General features: G+C 49.5%; 2 non-coding genes and 1 pseudogene across 2 annotated transcripts; all 3 read right to left on the bottom strand.

The window, feature by feature from the left end:
• Positions 1-7,806: 7,806 nt before the first annotated feature.
• On the bottom strand, positions 7,807-14,870 carry LOC144803639 (homeobox protein Hox-A3 pseudogene; annotated as a pseudogene).
• Positions 9,806-9,878, bottom strand: TRNAR-CCU (transfer RNA arginine (anticodon CCU)). The gene has a single exon. It is a non-coding gene; the product is annotated as a tRNA-Arg (tRNA).
• Positions 14,871-16,400: 1,530 nt separating the features above from the next.
• Positions 16,401-16,472, bottom strand: TRNAQ-CUG (transfer RNA glutamine (anticodon CUG)). Its single transcript has one exon. It is a non-coding gene; the product is annotated as a tRNA-Gln (tRNA).
• Positions 16,473-21,658: the final 5,186 nt, after the last annotated feature.

Raw genomic sequence — 21,658 nt, 5'->3', positions numbered from 1 at the left:
GCAGGCACAGTGAGATGTAATTTATTCAGGGCAGCAGAGCAGCGCTACGATACCCAGGCAGTAGAGTAGTCAACAGAGCAGCACAGCGTTGGTCAGAAGCAGCGTGGCACAGCTGAAATCACAAGCACCAGGGGCCTTGGGGGAGCGACCGTTTCTGACGAAGTTAGGACGGTCACAACGCTTCAATCGGCGGAGAGAGCCTTGCCACTCAGTGGGAGGGAGGAGCAGCTGGGAGGCGGGTGCGTGCGTGGAGAGGGCGGGCTCCGAGGCAAAGCAACAACACAAATGGCGGCACAAGTGAAACCTTGGCAGCTATGTACCCTGTCGCGGTTCTCTGGTGAAACCGGAGCGGTGTTAACATAGCACAGACCCTGTGTGCACAAAGTGCAAAGACTCCCTCACACCTGCACGGCACTGAGTGGATGACGCCCCTCCCTGCCCAATGCACTCTACAGTCCCAGCTCACGGGCAAATGTCCTGCATGTGAGGAGGAGTCATTGAGCACACGTTTTGGCCCATGTGTGATGCTAACAGCTGGGCTTCAGAGGGTTTCATCAGGGCGAGCAGGGGCTGCACAGGGCCCCCAGGGCCGGGCTGGGGAACCAAACGCAGCTCTGGAAAAACATGCACAAACCAACCCTGCTCCTTGTGCTCTTTCTCAAAATGTATGACAGAACCTTTCTATCATAATTTGCATCAAAACGACTCTGGTGGGACTCGGACCCACAACCTTTGAATGCCTTCACAGCCAGCCTAGAAGTCCAACGCGCTATCCATTGCGCCACAGAGCCACCTGTTGCATCATCGACCCAGGATTATAATTGGAATCTATCAACAGTCTCTTTCGTCTGTGATCACTTGTACATAAGTGGCAACAGTGAATAGTTGGTGCTCATGCATTTTGAGGCCCGAGACAGAGGAGGACGGCGCTCGCTCCCCTTAGAGCAGTGTTCTTCAATCGGGGGGGGGGGCGCGGAGTCCGCTCGAAAATCTTCCCTTTGTTTCTTGTTTTCCTCTGTCCCACGCCAATGTTCTCACCCATTTCAAATGGGGATTTTTGATTAGCTGCTGCTCCCGTTTTCTCCAATCAGCACGCAGGGGAGGGGGAGAGGTGTTGGGCTGATAATCGGCCATAACGGAGGTTTTGATCATTATGCGTGCCTTGTAAAAGCCGCCTCCCACACAGCGATTTATCTGCGCATTGCTGCACTGCAGGGAAGCACTTTAGTCTGTCTGCAGGTGACCTCGTGACCTCGTTAGTATTCATACCACTCAATACATATGGCAATCACACCAAACGTAAACAAATCACACGCACACACACCTGTGTAAGGTTTTCAATATGCTTTTATTCTGGCCTTCATTAGTGGAGCTTCCTTTTGCATTGCCATGATATGTTTCCCTTTCTCTTTCTGAACGACGCGTAAGTAATTTACCGAGTGCTCACTTACGGAAGAATGGACTGCTTGGTGGAGACAATTGGGAGGTTATGGAGGATATTTACGTGGCAAAACGGATCGGGTAATAGTTCGCCCTCCAAATGTAAGTGCCTCAAGACGTAGCTGCGCAAGGCAGGTGGAGTTGGACGGGGGCTGGCACTTATGTCCTGGATGCTACAGGGCCGCCCTGCAACGTGGTTATCATTCACCCACTCTGGAACCCTTCTGTGCTGTCGGATTTCAGTGCTGGGCTGCACTGTTTCAGTCGTACATCAATTACTATTGCCCCGGTTACTTACCGGTAATCTTCATTACTCCGAGTCCATGTCTTCCTCGCCACAGTAATATACATATGAGCCTCCGGCTCCACACAGAACTCCAAGTAAAATAAAAGAGCAGCGCTCTAGTCTCCCCTCCCTCCTCCAATATGGCCCCAGAGGCTTCATCCAATCCTATAAAAGGATACATACCCACCAGCCCAGCCTGAAAAACCAAGCCGCAGACATGAAGCCACCACCAGGGCCGGGAGGGAAGGGAAACTATACTGTGGCGAGGAAGACATGGACTCGGAGTAATGAAGATTACCGGTAAGTAACCGGGGCATTACCTCCTCGTCCTGTCTTCCTCGCCACAGTAATATACATATGAGCCGATACCAAAGCAAACAGCTTCATGTAAGGGAAACAGACCACACCATCAGTGCAGCGAAAACATATTTTAATATACAGAGGCATAACAACCCAAAAAATGGACAACCTCTTAAGGCACCCCAGCAGTCAAAACAGAGGAGGCAAACGAAACAGAACCCCCACCCCCAATCTGGAGGCGGTAATGGGACATAAAGGTATGCGGAGAGGACCACGTAGCAGCCCTACAAACATCCTCCATAGACACCCCTTTGAAAGAAGCCCAGGAAACAGCCACCGACCTGGTGGAACGACCCTGAACAGGAAGGGATGGAGCCTCAGATACCGAAGCATAAGCCAAGAGAATGGCTTCCTTTATCCACCGACTGATCGTGGACAGGGAGGGCTTCATACCCTGACGCGACAAACCATAATTCACAAACAAGCAGTCAACCTTACAGAAGGGAGAAGTGCGAGAAATGTAAATCAGCAAGGCACGCCTAACATCTAAGAGGTGCAAAAGTGACTCCTCAGCCGAGGAGGGATCAGGACACAGAACCGGAAGAACCACCTCGGTAGACCGGTGAAAAAAAGAATCCACTTTAGGAACAAAAGTGGGATGAGGGCGCAAGACCACCCGGTCCGCCAAAACCAACAAAAACGGGGCAGAACGAAGGAAAGCACCCAACTCCCCCATACGCCTGGCAGAGGCAATCGCCACCAGAAACACCACCTTGAGAGCCAAAAACTTCAGGTCCACAGACTCCAAAGGCTCGAAAGGAGCCAACTGCAAGGAACGCAAAACCAAAGGAAGGTCCCAAGGAGGAGGACACATGATAGGACGTGGCCGCTGGAAAGAAAGAGACTTAAAAAGCCGAGCAACCAACGGAGAAATGGAAACCAAAGGCAGTACATGAAATGCCCGAATGGCGGCCCACTGAGCCCGAAGGGTCGAAATGGCCAATCCCAACACAAACCCATCGTTCAGAAAGTCCAGAACGCGAGCCGGATCCAAAGCATCCAACGTCAGCCCACGATCAACACACCAAGAAGCAAAATGATCCCAATGCTTGGCGTAAGACTTAAGCGTAGAAGGCCTCCGGGACTGTTGAATGACACCAGCCACAGCCACCGAACAACCTCCACGCATCAGAGACTCCCTCTCAAGAGCCAGGCCCGCAGACCCAGGGAACGGAACACAGGCAGAGGAAGAAGAGGACCCAACAGAGGATACGGTACGAACGGCAAGGGCCAACCTGGAGACACAGCCAATTCCCTCAGAAGTGGAAACCAAGGGCGACGCTTCCAACAAGGCGCAATCAGAAGCACCAGCGACCCCTCCCTCTTGATCTTCTGTAACACCGCTGGAAGCAGGGGAACAGGTGGAAATGCATACAGCAGACCCTCCGGCCAAGGGAACGAAAGGGCGTCCACCCTCCAGGCGTCCCGGCAAGGCATAATCGTGCAAAAACAACGGGTCTGGGCATTGTCCTGGGACGCAAACAGGTCCACAATCGGACAACCAAACATCATCTGCAACCTCCTGAACACCCACTTCGTGAGAGACAAGGAACCCATGGAAGGAAACACCCGGCTCAGACAATCCGCCACAGTGTTCTCCGCACCCGGCAGGTAGATGGCAGACAGGGACTCCAGATGCACCTCCGCCCAAGAACCAATCCGACGAGCCAGGCAACTGAGGGAGCGCACCTTGCACCCCCCTTGATGGTTCACATAAGACATCACAACCTGATTGTCCGTCCGGATCTGCACGTGGTGACCCCGAACAAGATCCGAGAATTCCAACAGACCCAGAAGGACGGCCTTCAGTTCCTTGTAGTTGGAGGAACATGACAAAACCGACTGAGGCCAAATCCCCTGAGTCGTTGAAACCCCTAGAGTAGCACCCCATCCCAGCAGGCTGGCATCGGTAGTGACCACGCGGGTGGGAACAATCAGAAAAGGGCGGCCCTTGGACAGATGACCCTCGTCCAACCACCAACCCAGGACCACCCGAACCTCCTCCGACATAGGAACCAGAAAATCCATATCGAGGGAACAGGGGTCCCAATGCGATAAAATGTGGGACACCACCGGGTACATATGGAGGCGAGCCCACGGCACCGTCAACAAAGAAGCCGACATCAGACCCTGAACTCGTAACCACAGGCTCACAGGATGAGAAACCCCCACCAACAGGGAACGAACAGCAGACATCAGGGACAAAACACGGGGAGGGGGCAGGAACACCATCCCCAACTGAGTCTTGAACAGAGCCCCAATGAAAGTCAATTCCTGAGCTGGAACCAGGGAGGACTTCGGCACATTCACGAGGAACCCATGATGCTCCAGGACATGGCACACCTTCCGGACATGCAACTCTGCCTTAGGAAGAGAAGAAGCAGAAATTAGAATGTCGTCCAGATAAGGAAAAACACTAACTCCCTCTCCATGCAAATGTCCAATAAGAGGAGCCAGAACCTTAGTAAAGATCCGGGGAGCAGAGCAGAGCCCAAAAGGCAATACCTGGAATTGGTAATGACGACCCTGCACACAAAACCGGAAAAACTTCTGAAAGTCCGGATGAAGAGGAACATGAAGGTAAGCATCCCTCAGGTCGATCGATGCAAGGAAATCCCCCTGAGCGATCAGAGGAAGGATCAAAGGCAGGGAAACCATCTTGAACCCCTGGTGAGGGACGAAAGTATTCACCCACTTCAGGTCCATCACCGGCCGAAGATCCCCGGTGCGCTTGGACACTAGGAAAAGTATCGAATACACCCCTTGCCCCAACTGATCGCTGGGCACAGGAACGATCGCCTTCTTGACCAACAGTGACGCAATGCCGTCCAAAAGCGCCAATCGTTTCACCGGATCTCTCGGGCAAGGAGTGGCCCTGAAACAGTCTGGGGGTGTCCGGGCAAATCCAATGCGCAAACCCTCCGAGATCACCTGAAGCACCCATTGGTCCGACACAGTCGCCCGCCAAGAGTCCAGGAAGCAAGAGAGCCGACCCCCAACCGGACCCACACCAGGAGCGATCCAGTCATGATTTGGAAGCGGGAGCGGAGGAGGCAGAAGCTCCGGAGAACCGGGACTTATCAAAGGAGGGAGCACCCCGGCCACGCCCCCGTCCACGAAAGGGCTGACCCGCCCGACCCCTCTTCGAGGAACCAAAAGACCGCTGAGAACCAAAGGCACGGAACCTGCCAGGACGGTCAGGAGCAAGCAGTTTACGGTCCTCCGCCGTCTTCTTCACCATGTCGTCAAGAGAGGAACCAAAAAGTCTAACCCCCGAAAAAGGGATTTTCATAAGCAAGTTTTTCTGGGCAGCATCAGCCTTCCAGGAGCGGAGCCACAACTGACGCCTCGCAGCCACAGAGGATCCGGCCGCAGAAGCAGCAGCCCCCAGCGAATCAAAGGAGACATCGGACAGCAGACGAACCTGCTGCTCCATCATCGCCAGGGTAGAAGAAACATCCTCCCCCTGGTCCAACAACTCCGACAGAGACTGAAAATCCTTTAGTAAGGACTGGATAGCGTAAGAGGAATAGGCCGCAGCCCTGATAGAAAAATTAGCAGCTGCAAAAGTGCGCTTCACAGCACAATCCACCTTGCGGTCAACCGGGTCAGCAGGAGAAGAGTCCTCCGAGACAACAGACCCATGTGAAGACATGCTCGCCAACAAAGAGTCAACCTTCACGGAGGCAGGGAATTTGACCGCAAAATCCAGAAGAGGGTACCTCTTACCCAAGAAACGAGGAAAGGAACCTTTGTCCACATCCTTCCATTCATTCTCCAGGATCTTCAAGACAGAGGAATGGAGAGGCAAAGAATCCGGCTCAGGACGATGAGATTGCGAAAACAGATCGTCCTCCAGAGGCACCACAGAAGCAGGGAACACCAAGTTTTCGCGAATGTGACCCAGCACCACCTTCAGGTCGGCACCCTGCACAAAGCGACCCCTGACATCAACCTCCTCCTCATTCTCAGAATCAGCATCCGCAGCAGCGCCATCAACCCTCGCCTTTTTAGGAGGAGGGACAGGGACATGACCCTGCAAAGCAGCAGAAACAGCAGAATTTATCATCCGCTGCAAAACCTCCATGGAAGGAACATGCACCCCCGAACTGGAAGCCACGTCCAAAGAATCAGGAGCCAAATTATCAGAAGAAAGATCCATGACAGCCAGCCATGTGAGTGAAAGAAAAACAAACACAGGCAAACCACCGAACAGTCCGTTAAAATAGGACCCGAGGTTGCTAAGCAACCAAACCAATCCCACCTGGAACCCAGCCGACGGCTAGAAATGCAGCCGGAAGAACCGCGCGCACCCAAATGGGAGAGGAAAAATTTTGAGGCACAGACCGCATCGCGGCAACCCGTGAAGGCGTCTCCAGCCGCGCAGAGACACCACGAGACAGGAAACCACTCCGGGACGAGACCGAAGGTAAGGGAACATAGAAAGAAGCCTCCGGCTCCAAGAGATCCCGCACCCGGCCGCGCAACGTCCGCTCAGCAGGACGCGCGGTCGGGAAAGGCAAGAAATACAAAAACGGCAAACAGGACCCAAGGCGCCCTGAAAAACAAACCAGCCGCAAATAGAAAACCACTCCAGTCCGCTGAAGCAGGACACGAGGCAGCTAGGCAATAGAAGGGGGAGACAAAACTCATTAAAAAAAAAAACGAAGCACATGAAACGACCACAATAAATATGAACAGTAGTCATCACACCCAGCAAAACTAACGTCCCCCAACTAGATACCACAGGACACAGGGAACTGCTAAAGCAGGAACCCAGCCCCACTCACCTGACCAGCAGGGAAGACACAGCACTCGGAGAAGTGCAGAAAAAAAGAACAGGCTGGGCTGGTGGGTATGTATCCTTTTATAGGATTGGATGAAGCCTCTGGGGCCATATTGGAGGAGGGAGGGGAGACTAGAGCGCTGCTCTTTTATTTTACTTGGAGTTCTGTGTGGAGCCGGAGGCTCATATGTATATTACTGTGGCGAGGAAGACAGGACGAGGAGGTAATGCACGGTTTGCAAAGGGATGGTGTGAAGCTGGCAATGATGTTGGTTTTTCCTTTTTTTTTCGTTTTCTTTTTGTTTTTTTATTGCAATAGTAATACAGGGGCGGACTGTATTTGAAATAAAAATGTCCTAGTATTTCCAATATGCAGTTTATCACCAGGCCCAACACTCTGTCTCCATACTATCCAGAATGCCGTTTCATTTTGCTTATAAATATGACAGGTTGGGGATAAATAATATTTTAACATGTATGATTATTTCATGTTAGAAATGGAGGGTCAACAATAAATACGTCCGAGTGATCACCAGAGTACAAACTTTGCAGGAAGTCACACAACCGATGTCCTGGGATACGTCCATTTGTGTCTTTTTTTCCAATTTAAAAAGAAGTGCAATAAAATTAATAAATTGCTTCCCTGTTTGTGCGAACAGCTTTACGTTGGAGATCCTTTTTAAACAATCTGCACACATACCCTGTTATCATAAAAATAATCCTGAAAGGTAAAATATGAAAACTGGTGACAAATACAGTCACATGGCTACAGTTCAAAAAACATAGGGGGCACGAATAAAAGAGCAATTTAAGCAACATATATTGCTATGTCACAAAAAACGATTTAAAATGCATTGACAAAGAATTTTTAAAAAACTGAATAAAACGGAGTTGTTGGACGATAAGTACATAAAGAGAGTCTTGGGACAGTCCTTCACAGGTGAGTCAGTTTGGGGGCCTCTTGCATTCTTCCCTGAGAAGGCTGGTGAGAGGACAGGTCTCTGTATGTGGGGTGAGGGTGAGGGTCGCACTGTCCATGGTGGTGGCTGGAGGCCATGGACCCAGGGCCACCATAGTCCATGCTGGCCGAGGAAGGGTGGGAGAGATGGGTTAAACCAAAAATGGAGGGCCCCGAGTTAGTCATGCTTTCCACATAGCTGTTGCCCACGTAGACGGGGCTTCCCTGTAAATGCGGATTTCCATAGCCATTGTTGCCCTGCAGTGAGTGGGCCTCGTACTCCGGCGTGACAGCTGCCGTCCCGAGTACCTCTTCTGGGGAGGCGGGCAGTTGTTGAGGGGAGGCGGATATGACGTGTGCAGGTTATAGGCGTTCTGGTGCGACTTGGTGAAGGACGGGGGCGACTGGGGTTCATAGGGCACGCTGTTCACCAGGGAGTGCATGGAGTTCAGGTACCCCCTGCCCATCGACTGGGGCAGCGTGCTCCTGCTGGGGGACTGGCCCCCGATGACGTCATCATCCCCTTGCCCTTCTGGTCCTTTTTGTATTTCATCCGCCGGTTCTGGAACCAGATCTTGATCTGCCTCTCGGTGAGGCTGAGCAGGCTGGCCATCTCCACCCGCCGGGGCCGGCACAGGTACCGAGATATGCGGGTGGCGGTCAATTGTGAGTGTACCAGATTCCAGAAATTTCTGTCAGGTGGAGGGGGGCCCTACATTTCAAGAAATTCAGCTGGGGGGGCTCAACCTACAAAAGTTTGAAGACCTCTGCCTTAGAGGGTCTCAGGGGCGTGTGAGGTATTTTGGGCCGAGTTATATTTACCTCTCGCTGGAAGCTTTTCACTGCTGGGCGATGATGGCGTTTATTTCTTCTAAGGTGATATGAGCGCACCTTACATGTCTCATGATGTTGACCCCGCCCCTTAAACCCACGTACATCCAGACTCCCCGGGGCCCATATAGGGCCCCGCTCCTGCCCCTGCTTCAGGGGAGCCCCGAGGCGTGGGTAAAGTCACCCCGGAGCCTCCTCCTGCGCCCTCTACTGGGTTTAAGTTCCGAGAGTGAAATATTAAATATCACATCATGAATTCACGACACTGATCCGTAATATACAAGGATCACGTGACACATCTTTCTGCTGGATTCACTTGAGCTCTGATTGGGAAAAACAGAACAATTTGGTGGCTTTTAATTTCGTCTTCTTTAAACACATGAAAGGAAAGCCTCATACACGCCTCTTCTGTTCTGAGACGGTGATAAACCAGGCTCGATTCTTAACTTGAATCCGTCCTAACATTAAAACGTTGTTACATAAACGGGGAAGCGTTTGTTTTCAGGTCAATTGAAGTTATAGAAAGGAAGTGACTAAATGTCCTGCACCACTAACCTTTAGGAGCACTTTCAGTTTTAAAAACCTATTTCGTCAAACCTATGAAAATATGATAAAGTCGCTTCAAAATTCTGTATCATTAACACGCAGAACCGTTTCACCTTCGTTTATCGGATTTCTTAAGTGCATTGAGAATAGATTTTTTTTAAGTGATATTTTTCTAACATGAATTTAAGAAACATCCATGTTTTCCTTCCTCCCACACTAACAACAATCGCGACAGTAAACTAAGAGGCAAGTCATTCGATATACGCGCTCTTTGGGGGGATATGTTCCTATTAGGCATGAACAACATTATAGTTCATAAAATCATACACTGGAGTTGGTTTGGTCCAGGGCACATCTTGAACTCATGTACTTCATGGTAATTTTATAAGTGATCATGAAGAAAAAAGAGGGAAAATGAAATAAACAAGTGCTGAGAATCACACCATTTGGTCAAGTAGGGAAGCCAGGATCATGCGTTTTCTGGTTTCATGTTGTGCAATTGGGGCCCTAGATGTACCTTTGACTTCCCGTACACCCACCTTACAGTCCTATTGTTGAGAATGAAGATCTAGACAAAACCGGCTAAACTGCTCTTTCCCACCCCAGATGGGACTCGAACCCACAATCCCTGGCTTAGGAGGCCAGTGCCTTATCCATTAGGCCACTGGGGCTGCTTGATACCGCAGCAGACCAGTGACCTTTACTTCTTTCTACATGAACGACATGCTCGACGCAGTTGATGCTCCTACTAAGGTATCAAGCAAGTCTATACAATCTTCAAAAACACCCATGCCGTGGTGCTTAAAGTATGAAATGGCGGCGTTTGAGTGAACTGGTTAATCCATCACTTATAAACCATAATGAGCTTCAATTGGATTCACAACCGTCCGCAAAGCATATTTCTTTCACCCCAGAGGACTGTCGACCTTTCAATCCATGTTTAGGCGAAAGACACTCTCTTCTCCATCGGCCACTGTTGCTAGAAACCACCTGTGCGGCGTGGAGTCAGGATTCCTGCCTGGATTATTAAATACATATATAAATTTACATAAATATTTTCGCGGTCAGGTGCAAAACAATTAACGCCAAGCCGCAAAAACCCGACTGCTTTGATGATTAAAGTTTGAGTCCGTAGAGCTTACTGGAATCGGTTAACTAATCCATTCAGCTGCAGTGCATGAGTCTGAAGACTGAAACAATAAACAAGCATTTGCAATGCAACAAACTCGCATTTGTCTGAGTCTGACCTATCGCGCAAGAAATCACTGTCCACACTTCTTCTAGGAGCAAGAAAGGCCACTTTAATTTAAGACAGGTGCATATACATATCTTGAACACATTAATTATTTATTTCATAAAATTCAAATCTTTACAGCATGCCTAAACATCCCTACCTAACTAAAAACCCGAAACTAACTCTTGACGAATACCCCCTGGATTTCCCAATGAGCTACCCTTTCAGGATGGCCAACCCGCTCCAGGCTGCCCACCCCACTAGCAAAAAACCGCCACCCAGGAAAACCTTTAGCTTTTTCCTGCCCCACTCAAAGGCAAGGAGGAAGGGAAGGAGCACACCACAACTGCACCTGAAGTACCTTAGCTATCAAGTCCCGTAACTCTAAAAGATAAAATGAAAGGCCCAATTGGGACAGGTGGACACCATCCTCACAGAATAAATGCGTCTCTGAAACTTTCAAATGATGATGAGCCAAACTGTATATGCATAAATGTTTACAAAAAAGTCTCATAGCTCGATTCACTTTGCGTCTTGCTTTCTCCATGGCTGAATAACTCCGCGCCCCATTCCATTTCAAGTGTGGCACAAACTCAGCCCATATCACCATGGTGCTCACCCAGGTGGTCTTGATGACGTCGAGATCCTGTTTCATTAACTTGAGCAAAGTCAAACCTGATGAAGAAACTAAGTCGTTTTCCCCAAGGTGTAACACCAGTAGATCCGGTGGGCCCCCCAAACCCCCTGAAGCGAGAGCAGCCAAGGCGGGAAAGAGGCCGCCCCAACGCATGCCCCCTGTGCCATGCCAGGAAACTGCATGTGTCAGACTACTTAAACCAAGAGATCTACCACAAAGCTGACGTGCAGCGGCTACAGCAGCCCTTTTAACAAAAGAGTGACCAAGAATCCACACCCTCCTTTTTGCTCCAGCCACTGAGTGCCAAGGACCTAGGAGAAATAGAAATGTTAGGCAAAGCAAAGGCGATCTACTTTCTCACATACTTCTCCCAACATCTCGATCGCCAACGCCCAATGCGGCGAATTTGGGACCAATCCCACCCCAACCTGGCGGCCTCTGTCGCCGCCCCAATCCAGAATGAATGGGTACCGAATTGAGAAGGGTCCCGCCCCAGACCCAACAAAACCTTACGAAGGACATCCAACAACTGAGAAACAATAATGGGGCTGCCATCAGCATGACAAAAAATTGCCCCCGGAGCAAAGTGAGGGGATGACAACAAAAACCTCCCATTCCCCCACAGGGCAGCAAGAAGACACACCACTCCTCCCCAAAAAACACCCACTTACCCCTCCACATCTGATCAGTCTTGGACATACGCAACCACAACTGTCATGCTCCACCACCACCTCACTGCTAGTCATACCCACCCTATCCCTCAAACCCAGCAGCTCAGAGGCCCGAAACGCCCCAAAGAATAACCACACAAAACACAAACGAAATTTCTGGCACTCAAATGCATCATAACAGCACACATCCAATTGTGATAAAAGCAGCTGAAGCAAATCAAAGGTCACCGGCTGCCGTAACTTCTGAGCACCAGCCTGAAGCCTACCCAAACCCTTTAAAACTTTCCGAACCAACACCCCCCCAACAGGATCCCTCCCCCACCAAAGCTGACCGTAAAAAGATACCCCAGCCAACTTGCCCGAAATGGTCGTGTGGGAGAGGCCTTTGTCCGCCAAATACAAAACAAACTGCAACAAGAATTGGTCATCAAATAACGCAGCCCGTGCCGGACCCGCCATCTCCTTACCAAACTGCAAAAACTCATGCCAAGCCTTCAAATAACTCCGGCGGGTGGAGGCAGCCACTGAATTCTCGACCAACTGTTGGACCCTCAATCCCCCAAGGCCCATACGTACTGTGGGATCGCCGTCGGTTCTAGATCCGCCCCGGGAGCCAGTCTGCGGAATTCTGACCACTGAAAGCGAGATAAAGAATCAGCGATGCAATTAGTGGCTCCTGGAACATGCCGAGCTTTAAAGACAATATTCAGTTGTAAACACCGCAACATGAAAGCACGCAAGAGCTTCAACACACGCAAATCTCGTGCCCTCTGCTTGTTAACGAGGTCAACCACTGCCATATTGACCACATGGAACAATACAGAACGATTCTGAAACTCCTCCCCCCAGATGCACAGAGCGACCAACAACGGGAAGAGCTCCAAAAAAGCTATGCTGCGGCCCTGTTCTCGCCAATGCACTGGCCAGCCAGCCGCGCACCAACGTCCTTCCCAAAAGATGCCGAAACCATGAGCTCCAGATGCATCCGTGAAAAGCTGCACCTGCCAGACAATGTCCTCATCCGCAAAAAACAAGGACACGCCGTTGAAATCTTGCAGGAAACGCACCCAGATACCCAAATCGGCACGGACAGCTGTTGTAACGCGTACCCGATGATGAGGAAGGCTGGCGCCGGACATCAAAAAGAAAGTCATCAAGGTAATGGCAGACCAGGGCGTGGCCGCTGACGAAAGTGAAACGCCACTGCAGAAACGTACTGAAGGTTTCAAATAGGGCACAGGACACCGAGCAGCCCATTGGCAATACCTTATCCACATAGAAACAGCCCCCAAAGTGCATGCCCAAGAGACCAAATCCCAAGGATGAATGGGCAAAAGCCGAAAAGCCGATTGAATGTCACTCTGCGCCAGCAAGGCACCAGTACCCGCTGTGTGAACGAGCCGCAAGGCATCATCCACGGAAGCGTATGTCACTGTAGAATCAGCCGGGTCAATGAAATCGTTGATGGAGGCACCCTCAGGCCAAGACAGATGATGAATGAGGCGAAACTCCCCAGCCGCCTTTTTGGGGACCACACCCAGCGGAGAGACTATCAAATCAGGGATAGGACAGCTAAGAAAAGGACCAGCAATCCTGCCCGCCGCAAGCTCAGCATCCAACTGCTTCTGCACAACCTGGGGGCACTCCTTCGCAGACTTTAGATTATCAGACCACCTACCCAACCGGGGGCCCTGGTACCCAATCCTGAAACCAACTCCAAAACCCCAGGACAAAATCTTAGCAGCCTCAAAATCAGGATAGTCCATCAACCACAAATCAAGTACGTCCAGTTTAATAGGAGTAGGAGCCCTTAGATACAAAGTGCGAAGGTTGTCCCCTGCCCCCGGAACCCCTCCCTTGGTCTCCAAAACACTGTCCGGGAAAACACTGGGTGAGAGCATGTCGCCCCCCGCACTGCGCACACTCATGCTTATATCTGCATGCTGGCCGGTTACACAAACCCCTGTTAAAGTGCCAGCACGCGCCAGATGTGGAGGACAGCCCTCTGCCCCAAACCCCCGCCCCGGAAGGAGCCGGGCGAAATGGAAAGGGCCGATAATGCACTGTCTGTCCGCCAGCCGCGTGGGTTGTAGCAGGCGGTGAGCAGACGCCATCCACTGAAGCCATAGCTCCGCATCAACCTCACCCCAAGAACGCTCAGGGAAAACACTCATACGGGCCCGGAACTCCTCATCGTACGACAGCCAGGCAAAGCCTCCAAAATAACTATAAGCTTTACGTATGACAGCAGCATATTTAAACATGTCGACCGCCTTACTCGGATGACACTGGCAATAAACACTAGCATAAATTAAGAAGGCCGATGTCCAGTTCTCAATATACTTCGGGACTCGAGGCCTCCGAGCCAACTCCAATTCCTCCTCCTTCGACCCTTCCTTAGCTTGGACATCTATATGGAGAAGCCGAAACACATCCACAAATTCACCACTCCAGATGCGAGTTTTATTTTTTTTAAATTTTTTTTAAATTTTATTTTTTTTAGACAAATGAGACCCCAAAGGCATCCCCACCCCAGAATAGGGCAATCTCCTGGGCAGGATACTATCCTCCGTAACAGGTTTTGGAGGAGCCGCCAAAGCCCCAGTGGCAGAAACTTCCCCTGTCATTTGCACAGTTTGCCCCTTTGAAACATTCAAACTCGCCGGCCGCTCAAGCCGCGGTGCTAGAGCGACTCGCTCATCAATAACCCCATTACCCGTACCGACTGATCTGGTACGCTTAGCCGGGAGACTCTCCCCTGGTTTCCAAACAGCCCACCAATCATACTTACCTCTTAGCAACTGTGCCGACTTCTGCTGAAAAGCAACACTGTCCCCTTGAGGTGGTCTACTCCTCGCTGTCGCACGTACCGCTGCGTGGTCCGCACATGACTCCTGCAAGATATGAGAAACAGGGAATTGCCCCACCCCACCCTGCTGTGCCCGTGCTGCCAAAAGCCCAACATCCCTAATCGTAATTACCCTTCTTCCAAATCATCCTCTTGCACATCCAAGTGGAAAACATCACCAGAAAATGAATCTTGTGCACTGCCACTTGGCAGAGCCCCATCTCCTATTCCCCCATCATAAAACTGCCAATCAATGTCATTAGAGTGCCGCATGCGCAAGGCTGCAGAAGAGAGATCCGCTCTAGATAACTCTCCCGTGATCCCACCACTGGAAACAGCCGTAGGGACAGTTCCCAAGCCCGCAGAACCAGCCAACAGCCGTCCAGCTGGAGCCGCAACATGAAAACTGTAGCCGCTCAAGCCAGACTGAGAAGCAGCCTCCAGAATGCCTCCCCCAGCAGAGCCAAGGGAAACACCCACCGAAGACCCAGCAACAGGCGCAAGCCCCAGGGCCACCACCTAACCCGTCCGCCAAACCACCCTGGGAAACACCGGGCAGCCCACGAGAAGCAGGGACCAGCACCTGGCTGGAGGCAAAGGGCGCCCCCTTAAGGCCCAAAACCAACCCACCAGAAACCTGTGACTGCTGAGCAGCAGAAGGAAGGACAACAGAACCAGGAGCCGTGAACCCGGGGGCCGGGGGGGGGGGGTGGAGAGAAAGACACATCACCTAAATGGAAAAAATTTGTGGCCGAGGGGGCCCCCGGGGGGGGTAAACCCAGACAACACAGAAGGGGGGGGGCCCAATCTCTGGACAGCCCTGAACCACAACACCGGGCAGAGGGGGGTGGGTATGTCCCAGCACAGGGGTGGCAGGAGACAGCAGATAACATTGCCCATTGACCCATCAGGCAACACAGTCACAGGGGGGGATACCCCTCGGGCGCAGGGGCAGTAAAGTGGGCCCGGGGGAGGCTCTGTGTATCGAGGCTCCTCCCCCACTTGGCCCCAGGACGTACCGGGGGCTTCTTTGCTTTGCCAGGAGGGGGCCCGCCCAAACGCTGGGCCCGCCGGCCCACAGAGCGCCCCGCCTCCCCCGGGCGCCCCACGCAAGCCAGCATTCCCCATAGGTAAGAAACATACCTGCTGGTGGGCGCCCGGGACAACCGGCGGGGGCCCCGAAGCCGCGGGAACCGTAGCCGGCAACGGCAATACCGCCGGCATCGCAGCCTCTCCGTCCTCCTCCTCTTCCGGGCCGGGTGACAAGCAGGCAGTCACCGCCCGCGACATGCCCTCAGCAGCCTTGCGAGGGGGGCGGGCCAACCCCACCCACGCCTCCACTGGCACGCCGGGCCGCAAAAGGTCCACGCGCCCAGCGGCGCAAAGCGTCTGGACAGCCCGCCGAACCTCCGCCGCCTCCTCCATGGCCCTCGGGTCAGGTCAGGTACTAACGCGAAGACAGCAAATCGAAACCTCCCCTCCCTTGCCTCCCGCTACGCACTTCCCAAGAGCCTGCCTACCAGCCCCTTTATTGACTCCCCTCATTAACCCCACCTGCGCTCTCCCGATTGCTCGCGCGAACGCACCCAGGGGAAGACCGGCTCGCGCCAGGCTCTTCCTGGGTCCCCCCTTGCATTGCAAATGATCATGGTGCGCTTTCAAGTTAAAGGGCGGGGGCGCCATTAAAGTGAACGCCCTGTATGTGACGCTTTTAAAAAAACCATTTGTTTGTGAAGACAAACGCACTGATTATTTTCAAGACTGAAGTCAGTTAAAGTGTAGGTTATTGATAAATAAAACCTCAGGTCCCACCGAAATTTGAACTCGGATCGCTGGATTCAGAGTCCAGAGTGCTAACCATTACACCATGGAACCGGCTGAAAACCCCGCCCCTATGTGGAACTTTTACTTCTGGACTGGGGAGGGGGTAGGCTGTAGTTTCTAGTTTTGATTTTAGTCACTTGAAATCCGCTCTCTTGTGCTCTGGAGGCTGCCACTGACTGCCCACCCCAAGAAGCATTGAAAATGCAATAGAGCTCGCCTTTGTTTAAGTTAAAGCCATTTGCTTTGCTAATGGTTTTGTAAAGCAAAGCAAATGGCTTTAACTTAATACTTGGCGAGACCTATTGTATTATTAATGATTGTTAGAACTGCCGCTGCTGAGCACTGGCAGGACGCATCCCACTTGAAGCCCTGTACAGAGATTCGAGCTGCTTTTTGCACGTGTTTCTATGAGGGAGACACTTATTTAGTTTGGCATGCTTACATCACTGCAGGGCAAGCCATAGACTGCATTGGTGATACTGAGAGCAGACTGAGCCATGGTAAACCCCTCACTCACCTTCGTGCCCTGTAGAATATTATCGATGCTTACAAGATACTATGAGGGGTGGCTAGGATAATGCTTAAATTGAGAAGGTGGTTTCCGTGCTAGGCACAGCACTTAACTGCCAACCCGGGCACTTATGACAGTCTGCCACATGGTGGCCCTGTTATTTGTATTAAGAGAGAAGCACATAACAGGTATTTGTTAATTCAATATGCATTAAAAGTAGCTTATAGCTGGCACCCAAACCATTATTATAGCTTTGGGGGAGTTGAACAGTCTCAATTATCACACATGTAGGAGTGTGATTGTTGGTGGTTGTGTTGGTGCTGTCATTAGCACCACTGGCGGGGGCAATGGGTGGTGCAAGCTGCAGAGGCCTCCGGTGGAGGATCCTAGCATTTATGTTTTTTTTAAACTAAATATGCACTGGTGCTAGTACTAGGGGTTAAAATCGCCGAGCTTTTGCACACACAGACCGTGATTGGTGCTTCATAAAACCATTCTGAAGTCTGCAGCTCTCGTAAATCGTGCAAAGGCTGCCCTCTCCTGGCTGTTGATAGTTATGCTTTGCAGACATGTATCCCAACACTAAATAGCACAACAACTGACTTCATCCCATCTTTGTTATGCCACCCTCTCCGAGTTCTCTTGTAGTGTAGTTCCTATATTCCCAATAGGTTCTGCGCATTGGAATAATAAACCCTGTAGATTAGATGTAGGGCTGAGGTCAACTAGGTCTCTACCGAGTCTATTAAACTTAATTGTGAGTGCCAGCTAGCTCAGAGGTCACTAAAAAACTTTCTCGAATAAACAAGGAAGGATTAGTTTCTGACAACCGTATAACATGACAACTTTGTTTCCCCAGAATGAAATGTATATCTAGAGTCGCGGAAACAATAGATAGTTATTTCACTCAGTCATTCGTGCACGCTTAGTTTCACCAGAGTTGCTGAGAAAAGGAAAAGACGGGCGTTTTCAATAAAAGTATTTATTGAAAAGTCTTATCTCTCAAGCATAAGAAATGTACTGCTACAATCGTAATACTGGTTATAAAGTACAAGGCGTATAATACAAACAGTATTATAAATTAGTACTGTAAAAGCATGATAGGGTTTCTAAGCCATAAGTTGCTTAAAACGTACAAAATACATACAATGAAAAAAAGATGGCTAAAAGTACTCAACTGGTGCTTCTAAAATATGCCTACCTAACCTAAGTCTAGTACGAGGGAGGGAGTAAGTAAGGATTAGCTTAAGTTTAGTAATTCTCTGCCAGAGTCTGATAAGGAATTCTCTAAGAGTTTAATCAGCTCCGTACCTTTGGTTTAGAATGAAGGAGGTATTGTATCTCTCTCTCGGAACTCGATTACCCAGCATCCCACAAGGGTAAACCGGAAATACTGGAGCTGGATTTCTCAGCTGGAGAAAAGACAGCATCTCTCAGTGCGTCAGCTGGAGGGTCGGCTTCCTTCGGCACTTGCTGCTGCAGGGCGTCGGGCAAGTCGATCTGCTCCAAACCACCGTGTGCTTGTCTGGGCAAATCTGGGCATATTTATACTATGAAGGTGCTGAGATTGAAGTGTGATTGGACTTAATAACGTCATATAGGGACTCAATCCCCAGAAAACTCCTTTATTTCCTAGATAAATTAGCATACAGGCAAGGGAAAGTCCCAAGCTGCTGAAGGCGGGTTTCTCTAAGACATCGTTATAGATTCTTGGAACTTAGGGGAAGTAGCCATGCCGTATTTGGGCTGCATAGACTCAGACTAAATATGGAGATGATTTCTATGCCTATATAAGGATAGAATAAACTATGCCTATATAAGGGCATGAATCAGGAAAATTACACTAGGGTCCTAGATTGATTTACAACACCCACTCCACGATCTTAAGTTCAATCAAACTAAACCGATAAGCACTGAACATGTCTATAAGGCTAGTGTTTACATTCCCACCAAAATACAATTTTGCATTTCAAAAGGTCTGCACACATGAAAAAATGAGCGATAAAGTGATATAAAGAATCATAGGTCCCCACTAATATGAATCATAGTTTGAGAGCATACATTCAAGCAAAAAATGTTAAATGAAATTTTATCCATGAAATGTCTCTTAATGGTACAGAAAGGAAAAGTTCGAGAGCATTCCTTAACATAGAATATAAATGGTTTTGTTTTAAACAAGGCCAAATATTATCTGTCTTTAGGAGTTTCAACAGAAATCCAGTTCTCTAAGAATAGTTTTCCTTTAAGCAGATTACCTTGTGCCAACAAGTTCTATTTTGAAAAAGTTCAAATTGGTAGAGCAGTTATTTTTGAAAAATGAAGGCCGAATTTCAGAGTTCAAGGAACACTGTGTAATTCAATCAAAAGTTATTTTCGGTTTCAGGAGAAAACATCAGTTCATCTAGGCTGGCAAAGAAACCTTTTACTGTAGTTGGTGAAAGTGGAACCACTTCGTTTAGTAGGTCGAAAGTGCAAAAGTGTGGATCATTGCCGTCAGCGTTTGATGCATTAGCAACGTCCGAAACAGATGGTACCTGTGTGCCTGTAGTTTCTCGTACCTCACCCTCAGTTAGACTTGCCGGTGAGACCTCAATAAATGCCGTCATCAGGATTGGCAGCCATTGGGGACAACACGATGCATGAGTCGTTACTGGACCTAGCAAAGCGTCAACATCCGCAGGCAGGACTGATGGAAGTGTGAGACAAATGTCCAACACACATTCTTGTCCGCAAAGCAGGCATCGTAGAACAGGTAAGATGCAATCTTGCCAGATGGGTCTGAACGATAGAAACCAAGTTGTGTTCAGATCTCTTAAACGAGCCAAGCCAAGAATCTGTGATATTCTCTCACGATACCTTATGGCAAGGAGGCATTGTTCCATGGTATTCTGGGTATCGCTGGTTCCTGGACTTGTCATATCGGAGATGAAGAAATAAAAATAGTATCCCTGCTACGAGTCCCAAGATGAGAGGCAGGCCGCCGAACACAGAGTGTACGAAGTTTGGGAAGATGCCGAGGACTGCTTCAAATGGTGCCGATAGTCCCGAAAAAATTGTCTTAAATACATGTGCAATGCCACTGGTATCAGACATGTTTAAGATTTGACTTAACATTTCTACGAAATGTACTGGGCAGTTCGTTGATAATAATGTATGTATCTCAGTGGCTGTCCTTGCAACCTGCAGATCATACGTTTCTCTGGAAAAGGTCAGTGGCACATTGTTTTGTAAAAGAATGGCTTTCATTCTGCTTAAAATATAAATTCCAATAGAAGAGATATTCAGTGAAGGCCATAAAGCCGTCCCTCTGTCTGTCTTGCTTTCTGGATACAATACTTGTAATAGAGCGCGCGAGGTCACCCGACCAATAATTTCGCCGCTTCCGGCTTCGGGCCCATATATTTCAATTCACCATATACATTGATCAGGTGACTTCACGCTCTACTACCAATTTGTGTGAATTCCCTACTGTTCCTCTTCAGCGTACCCGACTTACCATCCACCGACACGGGTACCTATGACCACAATGGATCAGGGAGCTAGCTGTAAAAGGAAAGGCAGCAAAATACAAAACCCAACAACATTTGATTTATCTGTAAAATGACCACGGACAACTGGAAGTTTTAGAATGTTTATCTAAAGTTCGTTCTCGGAAAGCATTAGATTTACAAGAATAAGACAATCAATAATCAAGATAATGAAAAGTACATAACTATAGAGAAATAAAGTCAGGGTAATCATTGAAATGCTAATATGAGATGCAACGGGAATATGCTATGCATTTAGGGTAAAAGTTCTTTAGACAGTTTAAGTAAGGAGGTTCTAGACCATATCAGAAAATGACAAACCGCAATGCAAAATATAATTTCTAACAGGTAGGGTAACATGGGAACACGTTTAAGAAATAAATGCAAATGACTTTACGTTTCAATAGTTGCGGAAAGCATGGAAAATTAACATATGCAAAGGTGTGTCTTTATTGAAGCAAAAGACCGAAAATAGAAAGGTGCAAGGTTTAAAGAATTTCAGAGCAATATTTACCTAGACTGGTGTGGAAACCAAACCCTGGCCACGGGTCAGTTAAGGACAGGAAACCCTCAAGGAAGAATACCCCTCAATGGACAGCAGGTTCAGAATGGACACCCAGGACAGGACAGGAAACCCTCAGATTAGGAATCAGGACAGGAAACCCTCAGGACTGGACCAGCACCCGCAGTTCGGAAGCAACGCCTGCGCTCCACCCTCTCTGCAGCTATCGATCAAGACCCCGATTGGATCAGCGAACTCCCAGCAAAATGCTTCGCCAGCACTTTAAGGTTTAGTAAAACCTTAGTCTATGGTCAAAATTCGGACAGAGTGCTCCGCAGCTCTCTGTATCTTCAGTCACCTATTGAGTGCGTTGGGTCAGTGACAGGTCAGCTAAACCAGACAAGTCGGACAATTTCCCTAGGTGAACCCAGGGTAGATATACTGTTTTGGGGCAGTGTACCACCCCCAAATGTTGCAAAGTGTCAGAATCCCTCAATTTGGATTGGTCCTAAGGTAGGATTTGGGTAACACCCCAATCAGAACACACTATTTGGATGCCTACTTTGCATCTCTGGGTACCGCCTAGCGAGATTGGGGTTCTCATGAGAAAGTCCAGGGAAATACAATGACATTTTAACATTGTTTCAGAATAGGGACACATGACTCTGTCTTGCTGAGTTCGCAGGTCATTTTCTCA

The sequence above is a fragment of the Lissotriton helveticus genome, chromosome 1_2 (assembly GCF_964261635.1).
Source record: "Lissotriton helveticus chromosome 1_2, aLisHel1.1, whole genome shotgun sequence".
Lineage (NCBI taxonomy): Eukaryota > Metazoa > Chordata > Amphibia > Caudata > Salamandridae > Lissotriton > Lissotriton helveticus.
Note: the sequence above shows the minus strand (reverse complement) of the source record. Positions and strands in the feature narration are given on the sequence as shown.